This window comes from Salvelinus alpinus, chromosome 13, assembly GCF_045679555.1.
Source record: "Salvelinus alpinus chromosome 13, SLU_Salpinus.1, whole genome shotgun sequence".
NCBI classification, from domain to species: Eukaryota; Metazoa; Chordata; class Actinopteri; order Salmoniformes; family Salmonidae; genus Salvelinus; species Salvelinus alpinus.
In genome coordinates, this window is record NC_092098.1 from 3,933,012 (window position 1) to 3,948,636 (window position 15,625).

At 42.9% G+C, this 15,625-nt stretch overlaps 6 non-coding genes across 6 annotated transcripts; all 6 read right to left on the minus strand.

The window, feature by feature from the left end:
- Positions 1-768: 768 nt before the first annotated feature.
- On the minus strand, positions 769-859 carry trnar-ucu (transfer RNA arginine (anticodon UCU)). Its single transcript is given in 2 exon segments — positions 769-804; positions 823-859. It is a non-coding gene; the product is annotated as a tRNA-Arg (tRNA).
- Positions 860-4,518: 3,659 nt separating this feature from the next.
- On the minus strand, positions 4,519-4,609 carry trnar-ucu (transfer RNA arginine (anticodon UCU)). Its single transcript is given in 2 exon segments — positions 4,519-4,554; positions 4,573-4,609. It is a non-coding gene; the product is annotated as a tRNA-Arg (tRNA).
- A 4,276-nt stretch (positions 4,610-8,885) lies between these two features.
- On the minus strand, positions 8,886-8,977 carry trnai-uau (transfer RNA isoleucine (anticodon UAU)). Its single transcript is given in 2 exon segments — positions 8,886-8,921; positions 8,941-8,977. It is a non-coding gene; the product is annotated as a tRNA-Ile (tRNA).
- A 1,144-nt stretch (positions 8,978-10,121) lies between these two features.
- Positions 10,122-10,212, minus strand: trnar-ucu (transfer RNA arginine (anticodon UCU)). The gene is given in 2 exon segments: positions 10,122-10,157; positions 10,176-10,212. It is a non-coding gene; the product is annotated as a tRNA-Arg (tRNA).
- A 1,779-nt stretch (positions 10,213-11,991) lies between these two features.
- Positions 11,992-12,082, minus strand: trnar-ucu (transfer RNA arginine (anticodon UCU)). Its single transcript is given in 2 exon segments — positions 11,992-12,027; positions 12,046-12,082. It is a non-coding gene; the product is annotated as a tRNA-Arg (tRNA).
- A 2,403-nt stretch (positions 12,083-14,485) lies between these two features.
- trnai-uau (transfer RNA isoleucine (anticodon UAU)) lies at positions 14,486-14,577 on the minus strand. Its single transcript is given in 2 exon segments — positions 14,486-14,521; positions 14,541-14,577. It is a non-coding gene; the product is annotated as a tRNA-Ile (tRNA).
- Between the last annotated feature and the right edge of the window lie 1,048 nt (positions 14,578-15,625).

The window sequence follows — 15,625 nt, forward strand, 5'->3', positions numbered from 1 at the left end:
CATGTCAGACAATTATGTAGTTGTGAAATATAGGTCCCTTGGTGAATAGGGATGGGAACTCAAGGATTAGACCATTTGCTATTTTGTATCAGATCACTCTTTCCATTCCATTGTTCAGGGAAGGAGGAGACAAAAAAATTAGGTTTGACTCTAGTGTGACTCAAACGTACAACCTTTGAATCTCTTCAACAAGCTCTCCTAGAAGTCCAATGCGCTATCCATTACCGTACAGAGGCTTTCTGCTAACCAGCCAAATTGAAAACAGTTTGTGTGCCAGACTGAGCCCAGCTCTGTCAAAGTAACTTTCAAAAGTTTGATGGAGTGCTGGAAATCAGTGAAAACACCAAAGCTGCCATTTGAAAGACACTGTGGGATACAAAACCAGGAACTCCACTTTACTAGAGAGGTACTTCAACCAACTAAGACATGGTTCCAGGCAACATGTATAGACAAGTTCAGAAACTTGGCCCCCAGTTCAGACAGGTGAGGGAAAAGCTGAACAAAAAAGAGGTTGGACTTTGGTGTGCACATACCATCAACTTTTGGCTGACAGTCCTAATGCGCTAACCGAAAGGCACCAGAGAAAAGTGGTAGAGATAAGTTGCGGACTCCAACAAAATTGACACGTCAGACAATTATGTAGGTGTGAAATATAGGTCCCTTGGTGAATAGGGTTGGGAACTCAAGGATTACACCATTTGCTATTTTGATTCAGATCACTCTTTCCATTCCATTGTTCAGGGAAGGAGGAGACAAAAAAATTATGTTTGACTCTAGTGGGACTCGAACCCACAACCTTTGAATTTCTTCAACAATCTCTCCTAGAAGTCCAATGCGCTATCCATTGCACCACAGAGCCATTTTGCTAACAAACCAAATTGACAATTTTTCGTGTGCGGGACATAGCCCGGCTCTGTCAAAGTAACTTTCCAAAGTTAGATGGCGGGCTGGAAATCAGTGAAAACACCAAAGCTGCCATTTTAAAACCACTGTGGGATACAAAACCAGGAACTCCACTTTACTAGAGAGGTACTTCAACCAACTAAGACATGGTGCCAGGCAACATGCAAAGACAAGTTCAGAAACTTGGCCCCCGGTTCAGACAGGTGAGGGAAAAGCTGAACAAAAAGAAGGTTGGACTTGGGTGTGCTCATAGCACACACTTTTGGTTGACTGGCCTAATGCGCTAACCGAAAAGTACAAGAGAAATGTGTTAGAGATAAGTTGCGGACTCCAACAAAATTGACACGTCAGACAATTATGTAGGTGTGAAATATAGGTCCCTTGGTGAATAGGGTTGGGAACTCAAGGATTAGACCATTTGTTATTTTGTATCAGATCACTATTTCCATTCCATTGTTCAGGGAAGGAGGAGACTAAAAAATTAGTTTTGACTCTAGTGTGACTCAAACGTACAACCTTTGAATCTCTTCAACAAGCTCTCCTAGGAGTCCAATGCGCTATCCATTTTGCCACAGAGCCATTATGCTAACAAACAAAAATGACCATTTTTCGTGTGCGGGACATAGCCCGGCTCTGTCAAAGTAACTTTCTAAAGTTAGATGGCGGGCTGGAAATCAGTGAAAACACCAAAGCTGCCATTTGAAAGACACTGTGGGATACAAAACCAGGAACTCCACTTTACTAGAGAGGTACTTCAACCAACTAAGACATGGTGCCAGGCAACATGCAAAGACAAGTTTAGAAACTTGGCCCCCGGTTCAGACAGGTGATGGAAAAGCTGAACAAAAAGAAGGTTGGACTTGGCTGTGCTCATTACCACCAACTTTTGGCTGACAGGCCTAATGCGCTAACCGAAAAGTACAAGAGAAATGTGTTAGAGATAAGTTGCGGACTCCAACAAAATTGACACGTCAGACAATTATGTAGGTGTGAAATATAGGTCCCTTGGTGAATAGGGTTGGGAACTCAAGGATTAGACCATTTGCTATTTTGTATCAGATCACTCTTTCCATTCCATTGTTCAGGGAAGGAGGAGACCAAAAAATTTGGTCTGACTCTAGTGTGACTCAAACGTACAACCTTTGAATCTCTTCAACAAGCTCTCCTAGAAATCCAATGCGCTATCCATTGCCGTACAGAGGCTTTCTACTAACCAGCCAAATTGAAAACATTTTGTGTGCCGGACTGAGCCCAGCTCTGTCAAAGTAACTTTCAAAAGTTAGATGGAGGGCTGGAAATCAGTGAAAACACCAAAGCTGCCATTTGAAAGACACTGTGGGATACAAAACCAGGAACTCCACTTTACTAGAGAGGTACTTCAACCAACTAAGACATGGTTCCAGGCAACATGCATAGACAAGTTCAGAAACTTGGCCCCCGGTTCAGACAGGTGAGGGAAAAGCTGAACAAAAAGAAGGTTGGACTTGGGTGTGCTCATACCATCAACTTTTGGCTGACTGGCCTAATGCGCTAACCGAAAGGCACCAGAGAAAAGTGGTAGAGATAAGTTGCGGACTCCAACAAAATTGACACGTGAGACAATTATGTAGGTGTGAAATATAGGTCCCTTGGTGAATAGGGTTGGGAACTCAAGGATTAGACCATTTGCTATTTTGTATCAGATCACTCTTTCCATTCCATTGTTCAGGGAAGGAGGAGACTAAAAAATTAGTTTTGACTCTAGTGTGACTCGAACGCACAACCTTTGAATCTCTTCAACAATCTCCCCTAGAAGTCCAATGCGCTATCCATTGCGCCACAGAGCCATTATGCTAACAAACCAAATTGACAATTTTTCGTGTGCGGGACATAGCCCGGCTCTGTCAAAGTAACTTTCTAAAGTTAGATGGCGGGCTGGAAATCAGTGAAAACACCAAAGCTGCCATTTGAAAGACACTCTGGGATACAAAACCAGGAACTCCACTTTACTAGAGAGGTACATCAACCAACTAAGACATGGTTCCAGGCAACATGCATAGACAAGTTCAGAAACTTGGCCCCCAGTTCAGACAGGTGAGGGAAAAGCTGAACAAAAAAGAGGTTGGACTTTGGCATGCACATACCATCAACTTTTGGCTGACAGGCCTAATGCGCTAACCGAAAGGAACCAGAGAAATGTGGTAGAGATAAGTTACGAACTCCAGCAAAATTGACACATGTCAGACAATTATGTAGGTGTGAAATAGAGGTCCCTTGGTGAATAGGGTTGGGACCTCAAGGATTAGACCATTTGTTATTTTGTATCAGATCACTCTTTCCATTCCAGTGTTCAGGGAAGGAGGAGACAAAAAAATTATGTTTGACTCTAGTGGGACTCGAACCCACAAACTTTGAATCTACTTCAACAATCTCTCCTAGAAGTCCAATGCGCTATCCATTGCCGCCAGAGAGCCATTCTAGCTTACCAAACCAAATTGAAACCATTTTTCGTGTGCGGGGCATGAGCCCGGTTCTTTCAAAGTAACTTTCTCAAGTTAGATGGCGGGCTGGAAATCAGTGAAAACACCAAAGCTGCCATTTGAAAGACACTGTGGGATACAAAACCAGGAACTCCACTTTACTAGAGAGGTACAACAACCAACTAAGACATGGTTCCAGTCAAAATGCATAGACAAGTTTAGAAACTTGGCCCCCGGTTCAGACAGGTGAGGGAAAAGCTGAACAAAAAGAAAGTTGGTCTTGGGTGTGCTCATACCACCAACTTTTAGCTGACAGGCCTAATGCGCTAACCGAAAAGCACCAGAGAAATGTGTTAGAGATAAGTTGCAGACTCCAACAAAATTGACACATGTCAGACAATTATGTAGGTGTGAAATATAGGTCCCTTGGTGAATAGGGTTGGGAACTCAAGGATTAGACCATTTGCTATTTTGTATCAGATCACTCTTTCCATTCCATTGTTCAGGGAAGGAGGAGACAAAAAAATTAGGTTTGACTCTAGTGTGACTCAAACGTACAACCTTTGAATCTCTTCAACAAGCTCTCCTAGAAGTCCAATGCGCTATCCATTACCGTACAGAGGCTTTCTGCTAACCAGCCAAATTGAAAACATTTTGTGTGCCAGACTGAGCCCAGCTCTGTCAAAGTAACTTTCAAAAGTTAGATGGAGGGCTGGAAATCAGTGAAAACACCAAAGCTGCCATTTGAAAGACACTGTGGGATACAAAACCAGGAACTCCACTTTACTAGAGAGGTACTTCAACCAACTAAGACATGGTTCCAGGCAACATGTATAGACAAGTTCAGAAACTTGGCCCCCAGTTCAGACAGGTGAGGGAAAAGCTGAACAAAAAAGAGGTTGGACTTTGGTGTGCACATACCATCAACTTTTGGCTGACAGTCCTAATGCGCTAACCGAAAGGCACCAGAGAAAAGTGGTAGAGATAAGTTGCGGACTCCAACAAAATTGACACGTCAGACAATTATGTAGGTGTGAAATATAGGTCCCTTGGTGAATAGGGTTGGGAACTCAAGGATTACACCATTTGCTATTTTGTATCAGATCACTCTTTCCATTCCATTGTTCAGGGAAGGAGGAGACAAAAAAATTATGTTTGACTCTAGTGGGACTCGAACCCACAACCTTTGAATCTCTTCAACAATCTCTCCTAGAAGTCCAATGCGCTATCCATTGCACCACAGAGCCATTTTGCTAACAAACCAAATTGACAATTTTTCGTGTGCGGGACATAGCCCGGCTCTGTCAAAGTAACTTTCCAAAGTTAGATGGCGGGCTGGAAATCAGTGAAAACACCAAAGCTGCCATTTTAAAACCACTGTGGGATACAAAACCAGGAACTCCACTTTACTAGAGAGGTACTTCAACCAACTAAGACATGGTGCCAGGCAACATGCAAAGACAAGTTCAGAAACTTGGCCCCCGGTTCAGACAGGTGAGGGAAAAGCTGAACAAAAAGAAGGTTGGACTTGGGTGTGCTCATAGCACACACTTTTGGTTGACTGGCCTAATGCGCTAACTGAAAAGTACAAGAGAAATGTGTTAGAGATAAGTTGCGGACTCCAACAAAATTGACACGTCAGACAATTATGTAGGTGTGAAATATAGGTCCCTTGGTGAATAGGGTTGGGAACTCAAGGATTAGACCATTTGTTATTTTGTATCAGATCACTATTTCCATTCCATTGTTCAGGGAAGGAGGAGACTAAAAAATTAGTTTTGACTCTAGTGTGACTCAAACGTACAACCTTTGAATCTCTTCAACAAGCTCTCCTAGGAGTCCAATGCGCTATCCATTTTGCCACAGAGCCATTATGCTAACAAACAAAAATGACCATTTTTCGTGTGCGGGACATAGCCCGGCTCTGTCAAAGTAACTTTCTAAAGTTAGATGGCGGGCTGGAAATCAGTGAAAACACCAAAGCTGCCATTTGAAAGACACTGTGGGATACAAAACCAGGAACTCCACTTTACTAGAGAGGTACTTCAACCAACTAAGACATGGTGCCAGGCAACATGCAAAGACAAGTTTAGAAACTTGGCCCCCGGTTCAGACAGGTGATGGAAAAGCTGAACAAAAAGAAGGTTGGTCTTGGCTGTGCTCATTCCACCAACTTTTGGCTGACAGGCCTAATGCGCTAACCGAAAAGTACAAGAGAAATGTGTTAGAGATAAGTTGCGGACTCCAACAAAATTGACACATGTCAGACAATTATGTAGGTGTGAAATATAGGTCCCTTGGTGAATAGGGTTGGGAACTCAAGGATTAGACCATTTGCTATTTTGTATCAGATCACTCTTTCCATTCCATTGTTCAGGGAAGGAGGAGACAAAAAAATTAGGTTTGACTCTAGTGTGACTCAAACGTACAACCTTTGAATCTCTTCAACAAGCTCTCCTAGAAGTCCAATGCGCTATCCATTACCGTACAGAGGCTTTCTGCTAACCAGCCAAATTGAAAACATTTTGTGTGCCAGACTGAGCCCAGCTCTGTCAAAGTAACTTTCAAAAGTTAGATGGAGGGCTGGAAATCAGTGAAAACACCAAAGCTGCCATTTGAAAGACACTGTGGGATACAAAACCAGGAACTCCACTTTACTAGAGAGGTACTTCAACCAACTAAGACATGGTTCCAGGCAACATGTATAGACAAGTTCAGAAACTTGGCCCCCAGTTCAGACAGGTGAGGGAAAAGCTGAACAAAAAAGAGGTTGGACTTTGGTGTGCACATACCATCAACTTTTGGCTGACAGTCCTAATGCGCTAACCGAAAGGCACCAGAGAAAAGTGGTAGAGATAAGTTGCGGACTCCATCAAAATTGACACGTCAGACAATTATGTAGGTGTGAAATATAGGTCCCTTGGTGAATAGGGTTGGGAACTCAAGGATTAGACCATTTGTTATTTTGTATCAGATCACTATTTCCATTCCATTGTTCAGGGAAGGATGAGACTAAAAAATTAGTTTTGACTCTAGTGTGACTCAAACGTACAACCTTTGAATCTCTTCAACAATCTCCCCTAGAAGTCCAATGCGCTATCCATTGCGCCAAAGAGCCATTATACTAACAACCCAAATTGAAAACATTTTGTGTGCCAGACTGAGCCCGGCTCTGTCAAAGTAACTTTCTAAAGTTAGATGGCGGGCTGGAAATCAGTGAAAACACCAAAGCTGCCATTTGAAAGACACTGTGGGATACAAAACCAGGAACTCCACTTTACTAGAGAGGTACAACAACCAACTAAGACATGGTTCCAGGCAACATGCATAGACAAGTTCAGAAACTTGGCCCCCAGTTCAGACAGGTGAGGGAAAAGCTGAACAAAAAAGAGGTTGGACTTTGGCATGCACATACCATCAACTTTTGGCTGACAGGCCTAATGCGCTAACCGAAAGGAACCAGAGAAATGTGGTAGAGATAAGTTACGAACTCCAGCAAAATTGACACATGTCAGACAATTATGTAGGTGTGAAATAGAGGTCCCTTGGTGAATAGGGTTGGGACCTCAAGGATTAGACCATTTGTTATTTTGTATCAGATCACTCTTTCCATTCCAGTGTTCAGGGAAGGAGGAGACAAAAAAATTATGTTTGACTCTAGTGGGACTCGAACCCACAAACTTTGAATCTATTCAACAATCTCTCCTAGAAGTCCAATGCGCTATCCATTTCGCCAGAGAGCCATTTAGCTTACAAACCAAATTGACCATTTTTCGTGTGCGGGGCATAGCCCGGTTCTTTCAAAGTAACTTTCTCAAGTTAGATGGCGGGCTGGAAATCAGTGAAAACACCAAAGCTGCCATTTGAAAGACACTGTGGGATACAAAACCAGGAACTCCACTTTACTAGAGAGGTACAACAACCAACTAAGACATGGTTCCAGTCAAAATGCATAGACAAGATCAGAAACTTGGCCCCCGGTTCTGACAGGTGAGGGAAAAGCTGAACAAAAAGAAAGTTGGTCTTGGGTATGCTCATACCACCAACTTTTGGCTAACAGGCCTAATGCGCTAACCGCAAAGCACCAGAGAAATGTGTTAGAGATAAGTTGCAGACTCCAACAAAATTGACACATGTCAGACAATTATGTAGGTGTGAAATATAGGTCCCTTGGTGAATAGGGTTGGGAACTCAAGGATTAGACCATTTGCTATTTTGTATCAGATCACTCTTTCCATTCCATTGTTCAGGGAAGGAGGAGACAAAAAAATTAGGTTTGACTCTAGTGTGACTCAAACGTACAACCTTTGAATCTCTTCAACAGGCTCTCCTAGAAGTCCAATGCGCTATCCATTGCCGTACAGAGCCTTTCTGCTAACCAGCCAAATTGAAACAATTTGTGTGCCGGACTGAGCCCAGCTCTGTCAAAGTAACTTTCAAAAGATAGATGGCGGGCTGGAAATCAGTGAAAACACCAAAGCTGCCATTTGAAAGACACTGTGGGATACAAAACCAGGAACTCCACTTTACTAGAGAGGTAAAACAACCAACTAAGACATGGTTCCAGGCAACATGCATAGACAAGTTCAGAAACTTGGCCCCCAGTTCAGACAGGTGAGGGAAAGCTGAACAAAAAAGAGGTTGGACTTTGGCATGCACATACCATCAACTTTTGGCTGACAGTCCTAATGCGCTAACCGAAAGGCACCAGAGAAACGTGGTAGAGATAAGTTACGGACTCCAACAAAATTGGCACATGTCAGACAATTATGTAGGTGTGAAATAGAGGTCCCTTGGTGAATAGGGTTGGGACCTCAAGGATTAGACCATTTGTTATTTTGTATCAGATCACTCTTTCCATTCCAATGTTCAGGGAAGGAGGAGACAACAACATTATGTTTGACTCTAGTGGGACTCAAACCCACAAACTTTGAATCTATTCAACAATCTCTCTTAGAAGTCCAATGCGCTATCCATTGCGCCACAGAGCCATTTAGCTAACAAACCAATTTGACCATTTTTCGTGTGCGGGACATAGCCCGGTTCTTTCAAAGTAACTTTCTCAAGTTAGATGGCGGGCTGGAAATCAGTGAAAACACCAAAGCTGCCATTTTAAAACCACTGTGGGATACAAAACCAGGAACTCCACTTTACTAGAGAGGTACAACAACCAACTAAGACATGGTTCCAGGCAACATGCATAGACAAGTTCAGAAACTTGGCCCCAGGTTCAGACAGGTGAGGGAAAAGCTGAACAAAAAGAAGGTTGGACTTGGGTGTGCTCATACCACCAACTTTTGGTTGACAGGCCTAATGCGCTAACTGAAAAGCACCAGAGAAATGTGTTAGAGATAAGTTGCAGACTCCAACAAAATTGACACGTCAGACAATTATGTAGGTGTGAAATAGAAGTCCCTTGGTGAATAGGGTTGGGAACTCAAGGATTAGACCATTTGCAATTTTGTATCAGATCACTCTTTCCTTTCCATTTTTCAGGGAAGGAGGAGACAGAAAAAGTATGTTTGACTCTAACGGGACTCGAACCCACAACCTTTGAATCTCTTCAACAATCTCTCACTATAAGTCCAATGCGCTATCCATTGCGCCACAGAGCCAATTTGTTAACAACCCAAATTGACAATTTTTCATGTGCGGGACATAGCCCGGCTCTTTCAAAGTAACTTTCTAAAGTTAGGTGGCGGGCTGGAAATCAGTGAAAACACCAAAGCTGCCATTTTAAAACAACTGTGGGATACAAAACCAGAAACTCAACTTTACTAGAGAGGTACTACAACCAACTAAGACATGGTTCCAGGCAACATGCATAGACAAGTTCAGAAACTTGGCCCCCGGTTCAGACAGGTGAGGGAAAAGCTGAACAAAAAGAAAGTTGGTCTTGGGTGTGCTCATACCACCAACTTTTGGCTGACTGGCCTAATGCAACCAGAGAAACGTGTTAGAGATAAGTTGCGGACTCCAACAAAATTGACACATGTCAGACAATTCTATAGGTGTTAAATATAGGTCCTTTGGTGAATAGGGTTGGGAACTCAAGGATAAGACCATTTGCTATTTTGTATCAGATCACTCTTTCCATTCCATTGTTCAGGGAAGGAGGAGACAAAAAAATTATGTTTGACTCTAGTGGGACTTGAACACACAACCTTTGAATCTTTTCAACAATCTCTCCTAGAAGTCCAATGCGCTATCCATTGCGCCACAGAGCCATTTAGCTAACATTCCAAATTGACCATTTTTCGTGTGCGGGACATAGCCCGGCTCCGTCAAAGTAACTTTCTAAAGTTAGATGGCGGGCTGGAAATCAGTGAAAACACCAAAGCTGCCCTTTTAAAACCACTGTGGGATACAAAACCAGAAACTCCACTTTACTAGAGAGGTACTTCAACCAACTAAGACATGGTGCCAGGCAACATGCATAGACAAGTTCAGAAACTTGGCCCCCGGTTCAGATAGGTGAGGGAAAAGCTGAACAAAAAGAAGGTTGGACTTGGGTGTGCTCATACCACCAACTTTTGGTTGACTGGCCTAATGCGCTAACCGAAAGGCACCAGAGAAATGTGGTAGAGATAAGTTACGGACTCCAACAAAAATGACACATCAGACAATTATGTAGGTGTGAAATATAGGTCCCTTGGTGAATAGGGTTGGGAACTCAAGGATTAGACCATTTGCTATTTTGTATCAGATCACTCTTTCCATTCCATTGTTCAGGGAAGGAGGAGACAAAATAATTATGTTTGACTCTAGTGGGACTCGAACCCACAACCTTTGAATCTCTTCAACAATCTCTCCTAGAAGTCCAATGCGCTATCCATTGTGCCACAGAGCCATTCTGCTAACAAACCAAATTGAAAATCTTTCGTGTGCGGGACATAGCCCGGCTCTGTCAAAGTAACTTTCTAAAGTTAGATGGCGGGCTGGAAATCAGTGAAAACACCAAAGCTGCCATTTGAAAGACACTGTGGGATACAAAACCAGGAACTCCACTTTACTAGAGAGGTACAACAACCAACTAAGACATGGTTCCAGGCAACATGCATAGACAAGTTCAGAAACTTGGCCCCCAGTTCAGACAGGTGAGGGGAATGCTGAACAAAAAAGAAGTTGGACTTTGGCATGCACATACCATCAACTTTTGGCTGACAGGCCTAATGCGCTAACCGAAAAGCACCAGAGAAACGTGGTAGAGATAAGTTACGGACTCCAATAAAATTGACACGTCAGACAATTATGTAGGTGTGAAATATAGGTCCCTTGGTGAATAGGGATGGGACCTCAAGGATTAGACCATTTGCTATTTTGTATCAGATCCCTATTTCCATTCCATTGTTCAGGGAAGGAGGAGACTAAAAAATTAGTTTTGACTCTAGTGTGACTCAAACGTACAACCTTTGAATCTCTTCAACAAGCTCTCCTAGAAGTCCAATGCGCTATCCATTGCCGTACAGAGCCATTATGCTAACAAACCAAAATGACCATTTTTTGTATGCGGGACATAGCCCGGCTCTGTCAAAGTAACTTTCTAAAGTTAGATGGCGGGCTGGAAATCAGTGAAAACACCAAAGCTGCCGTTTGAAAGACACTGTGGGATACAAAACCAGGAACTCCACTTTACTAGAGAGGTACTTCAACCAACTAAGACATGGTGCCAGGCAACATGCAATGACAAGTTTAGAAACTTGGCCCCCGGTTCAGACAGGTGAGGGAAAAGCTGAACAAAAAGAAAGTTGGACTTGGGTGTGCTCATACCACCAACTTTTGGTTGACTGGCCTAATGCGCTAACCGAAAAGTACAAGAGAAATGTGTTAGAGATAAGTTACGGACTCCAGCAAAATTGACACGTCAGACAATTATGTAGGTGTGAAATATAGATTCCTTGGTGAATAGGGTTGGGAACTCAAGGATTAGACCATTTGCTATTTTGTATCAGATCACTCTTTCCATTCCATTGTTCAGGGAAGGAGGACACCAAAAAATGATGTTTGACTCTAGTGGGACTCAAACCCACAACTTTTGAATCTCTTCAACAATCATCTCCTAGAAGTCCAATGCGCTATCCATTGCACCAGAGAGCCATTTAGCTTACAAACCAAATTGACAATTTTTCGTGTGCGGGACATAGCCCGGCTCTGTCAAAGTAACTTTCTAAAGTTAGATGGCGGGCTGGAAATCAGTGAAAACACCAAAGCTGCCATTTTAAAACCACTGTGGGATACAAAACCAGGAACTCCACTTTACTAGAGAGGTACTTCAACCAACTAAGACACGGTGCCAGGCAACATGCATAGACAAGTTCAGAAACTTGGCCCCAGGTTCAGACAGGTGAGGGAAAAGCTGAACAAAAAGAAGGTTGGACTTGGGTGTGCTCATACCACCAACTTTTGGTTGACTGGCCTAATGCGCTAACCAAAAGGAACCAGAGAAATGTGGTAGAGATAAGTTACGGACTCCAACAAAATTGACACGTCAGACAATTATGTAGGTGTGAAATATAGGTCCCTTGGTGAATAGGGTTGGGAACTCAAGGATTAGACCATTTGCTATTTTGTATCAGATCACTCTTTCCATTCCATTGTTCAGGGAAGGAGGAGACAAAAAAATTATGTTTGACTCTAGTGGGACTCGAACCCACAACCTTTGAATCTCTTCTACAATCTCTCCTAGAAGTCCAATGCGCTATCCATTGTGCCACAGAGCCATTCTGCTAACAAACCAAATTGAAAATATTTCGTGTGCGGGACATAGCCCGGCTCTGTCAAAGTAACTTTCCAAAGTTAAATGGCGGGCTGGAAATAAGTGAAAACACCAAAGCTGCCATTTGAAAGACACTGTGGGATACAAAACCAGGAACTCCACTTTACTAGAGAGGTACAACAACCAACTAAGAAATGGTTCCAGGCAACATGCATAGACAAGTTCAGAAACTTGGCCCCCGGTTCAGACAGGTGAGGGAAAAGCTGAACAAAAAGAATGTTGGTCTTGGGTGTGCTCATACCATCAACTTTTGGCTGACAGGCCTAATGCGCTAACTGAAAAGCACCAAAGAAATGTGTTAGAGATAAGTTGCAGACTCCAACAAAATTGACACGTCAGACAATTATGTAGGTGTGAAATAGAAGTGCCTTGGTGAATAGGGTTGGGAACTCAAGGATTAGAACATTTGCAATTTTGTATCAGATCACTCTTTCCTTTCCATTGTTCAGGGAAGGAGGAGACAGAAAAAGTATGTTTGACTCTAGCGGGACTCTAACCCACAACCTTTGAATCTCTTCAACAATCTCTCCTATAAGTCCAATGCGCTATACATTGAGCCACAGATCCAATTTGCTAATAAATCAAATTGACAATTTTTCGTGTGCGGGACATAGCCCGGCTCTTTCAAAGTAACTTTCTAAAGTTAGATGGCGGGCTGGAAATCAGTGAAAACACCAAAGCTGCCATTTGAAAGACACTGTGGGATACAAAACCAGAAACTCAACTTTACTAGAGAGGTACTACAACCAACAAAGACAAAGTGCCAGACAACATGCAAAGACAAGTTTAGAAACTTGGCTACCGGTTCAGACAGGTGAGGGAAAAGCTGAACAAAAAGAAGGTTGGTCTTGGGTGTGCTCATTCCACCAACTTTTGGCTGACAGGCCTAATGCGCTAACCGAAAAGCTCCAGAAAAACGTGTTAGAGATAAGTTACGGACTCCAACAAAATTTATACATGTCAGACAATTATGTAGGTGTGAAATATAGGTCCCTTGGTGAATAGGGTTGGGAACTCAAGGATTAGACCATTTGCTATTTTGTATCAGATCACTCTTTCCATTCCATTGTTCAGGGAAGGAGGAGACAAAAAATGTATGTTTGACTCTAGTGGGACTCGAACCCACAACCTTTGAATCTCTTCAACAATCTCTCCTAGAAGCCCAATGCGCTATCCATTGTGCCACAGAGCCAGTCTGCTAACAAACCAAATTGAAAATCTTTCGTGTGCGGGACATAGACCGGCTCTGTCAAAATAACTTTCTAAAGTTAGATGGCGGGCTGGAAATCAGTGAAAACACCAAAGCTGCCATTTGAAAGACACTGTGGGATACAAAACCAGGAACTCCACTTTACTAGAGAGGTACAACAACCAACTAAGACATGGTTCCAGGCAACATGCATAGACAAGTTCAGAAACTTGGCCCCCGGTTCAGACAGGTGAGGGAAAAGCTGAACAAAAAGAAAGTTGATCTTGGGTGTGCTCATACCACCAACTTTTGGCTGACAGGCCTAATGCGCTAACTGAAAAGCACCAGAGAAATGTGTTAGAGATAAGTTGCAGACTCCAACAAAATTGACACGTCAGACAATTATGTAGGTGTGAAATAGAAGTCCCTTGGTGAATAGGGTTGGGAACTCAAGGATTAGACCATTTGCAATTTTGTATCAGATCACTCTTTCCTTTCCATTTTTCAGGGAAGGAGGAGACAAAAAATGTATGTTTGACTCTAGTGGGACTCGAACCCACAACCTTTGAATCTCTTCAACAATCTCTCCTAGAAGCCCAATGCGCTATCCATTGTGCCACAGAGCCAGTCTGCTAACAAACCAAATTGAAAATCTTTCGTGTGCGGGACATAGACCGGCTCTGTCAAAATAACTTTCTAAAGTTAGATGGCGGGCTGGAAATCAGTGAAAACACCAAAGCTGCCATTTGAAAGACACTGTGGGATACAAAACCAGGAACTCCACTTTACTAGAGAGGTACAACAACCAACTAAGACATGGTTCCAGGCAACATGCATAGACAAGTTCAGAAACTTGGCCCCCGGTTCAGACAGGTGAGGGAAAAGCTGAACAAAAAGAAAGTTGATCTTGGGTGTGCTCATACCACCAACTTTTGGCTGACAGGCCTAATGCGCTAACTGAAAAGCACCAGAGAAATGTGTTAGAGATAAGTTGCAGACTCCAACAAAATTGACACGTCAGACAATTATGTAGGTGTGAAATAGAAGTCCCTTGGTGAATAGGGTTGGGAACTCAAGGATTAGACCATTTGCAATTTTGTATCAGATCACTCTTTCCTTTCCATTTTTCAGGGAAGGAGGAGACAGAAAAAGTATGTTTGACTCTAACGGGACTCGAACCCACAACCTTTGAATCTCTTCAACAATCTCTCACTATAAGTCCAATGCGCTATCCATTGCGCCACAGAGCCAATTTGTTAACAACCCAAATTGACAATTTTTCATGTGCGGGACATAGCCCGGCTCTTTCAAAGTAACTTTCTAAAGTTAGGTGGCGGGCTGGAAATCAGTGAAAACACCAAAGCTGCCATTTTAAAACAACTGTGGGATACAAAACCAGAAACTCAACTTTACTAGAGAGGTACTACAACCAACTAAGACATGGTTCCAGGCAACATGCATAGACAAGTTCAGAAACTTGGCCCCCGGTTCAGACAGGTGAGGGAAAAGCTGAACAAAAAGAAAGTTGGTCTTGGGTGTGCTCATACCACCAACTTTTGGCTGACTGGCCTAATGCAACCAGAGAAACGTGTTAGAGATAAGTTGCGGACTCCAACAAAATTGACACATGTCAGACAATTCTATAGGTGTTAAATATAGGTCCTTTGGTGAATAGGGTTGGGAACTCAAGGATAAGACCATTTGCTATTTTGTATCAGATCACTCTTTCCATTCCATTGTTCAGGGAAGGAGGAGACAAAAAAATTATGTTTGACTCTAGTGGGACTTGAACACACAACCTTTGAATCTCTTCAACAATCTCTCCTAGAAGTCCAATGCGCTATCCATTGCGCCACAGAGCCATTTAGCTAACAATCCAAATTGACCATTTTTCGTGTGCGGGACATAGCCCGGCTCCGTCAAAGTAACTTTCTAAAGTTAGATGGCGGGCTGGAAATCAGTGAAAACACCAAAGCTGCCCTTTTAAAACCACTGTGGGATACAAAACCAGAAACTCCACTTTACTAGAGAGGTACTTCAACCAACTAAGACATGGTGCCAGGCAACATGCATAGACAAGTTCAGAAACTTGGCCCCCGGTTCAGATAGGTGAGGGAAAAGCTGAACAAAAAGAAGGTTGGACTTGGGTGTGCTCATACCACCAACTTTTGGTTGACTGGCCTAATGCGCTAACCGAAAGGCACCAGAGAAATGTGGTAGAGATAAGTTACGGACTCCAACAAAAATGACACATCAGACAATTATGTAGGTGTGAAATATAGGTCCCTTGGTGAATAG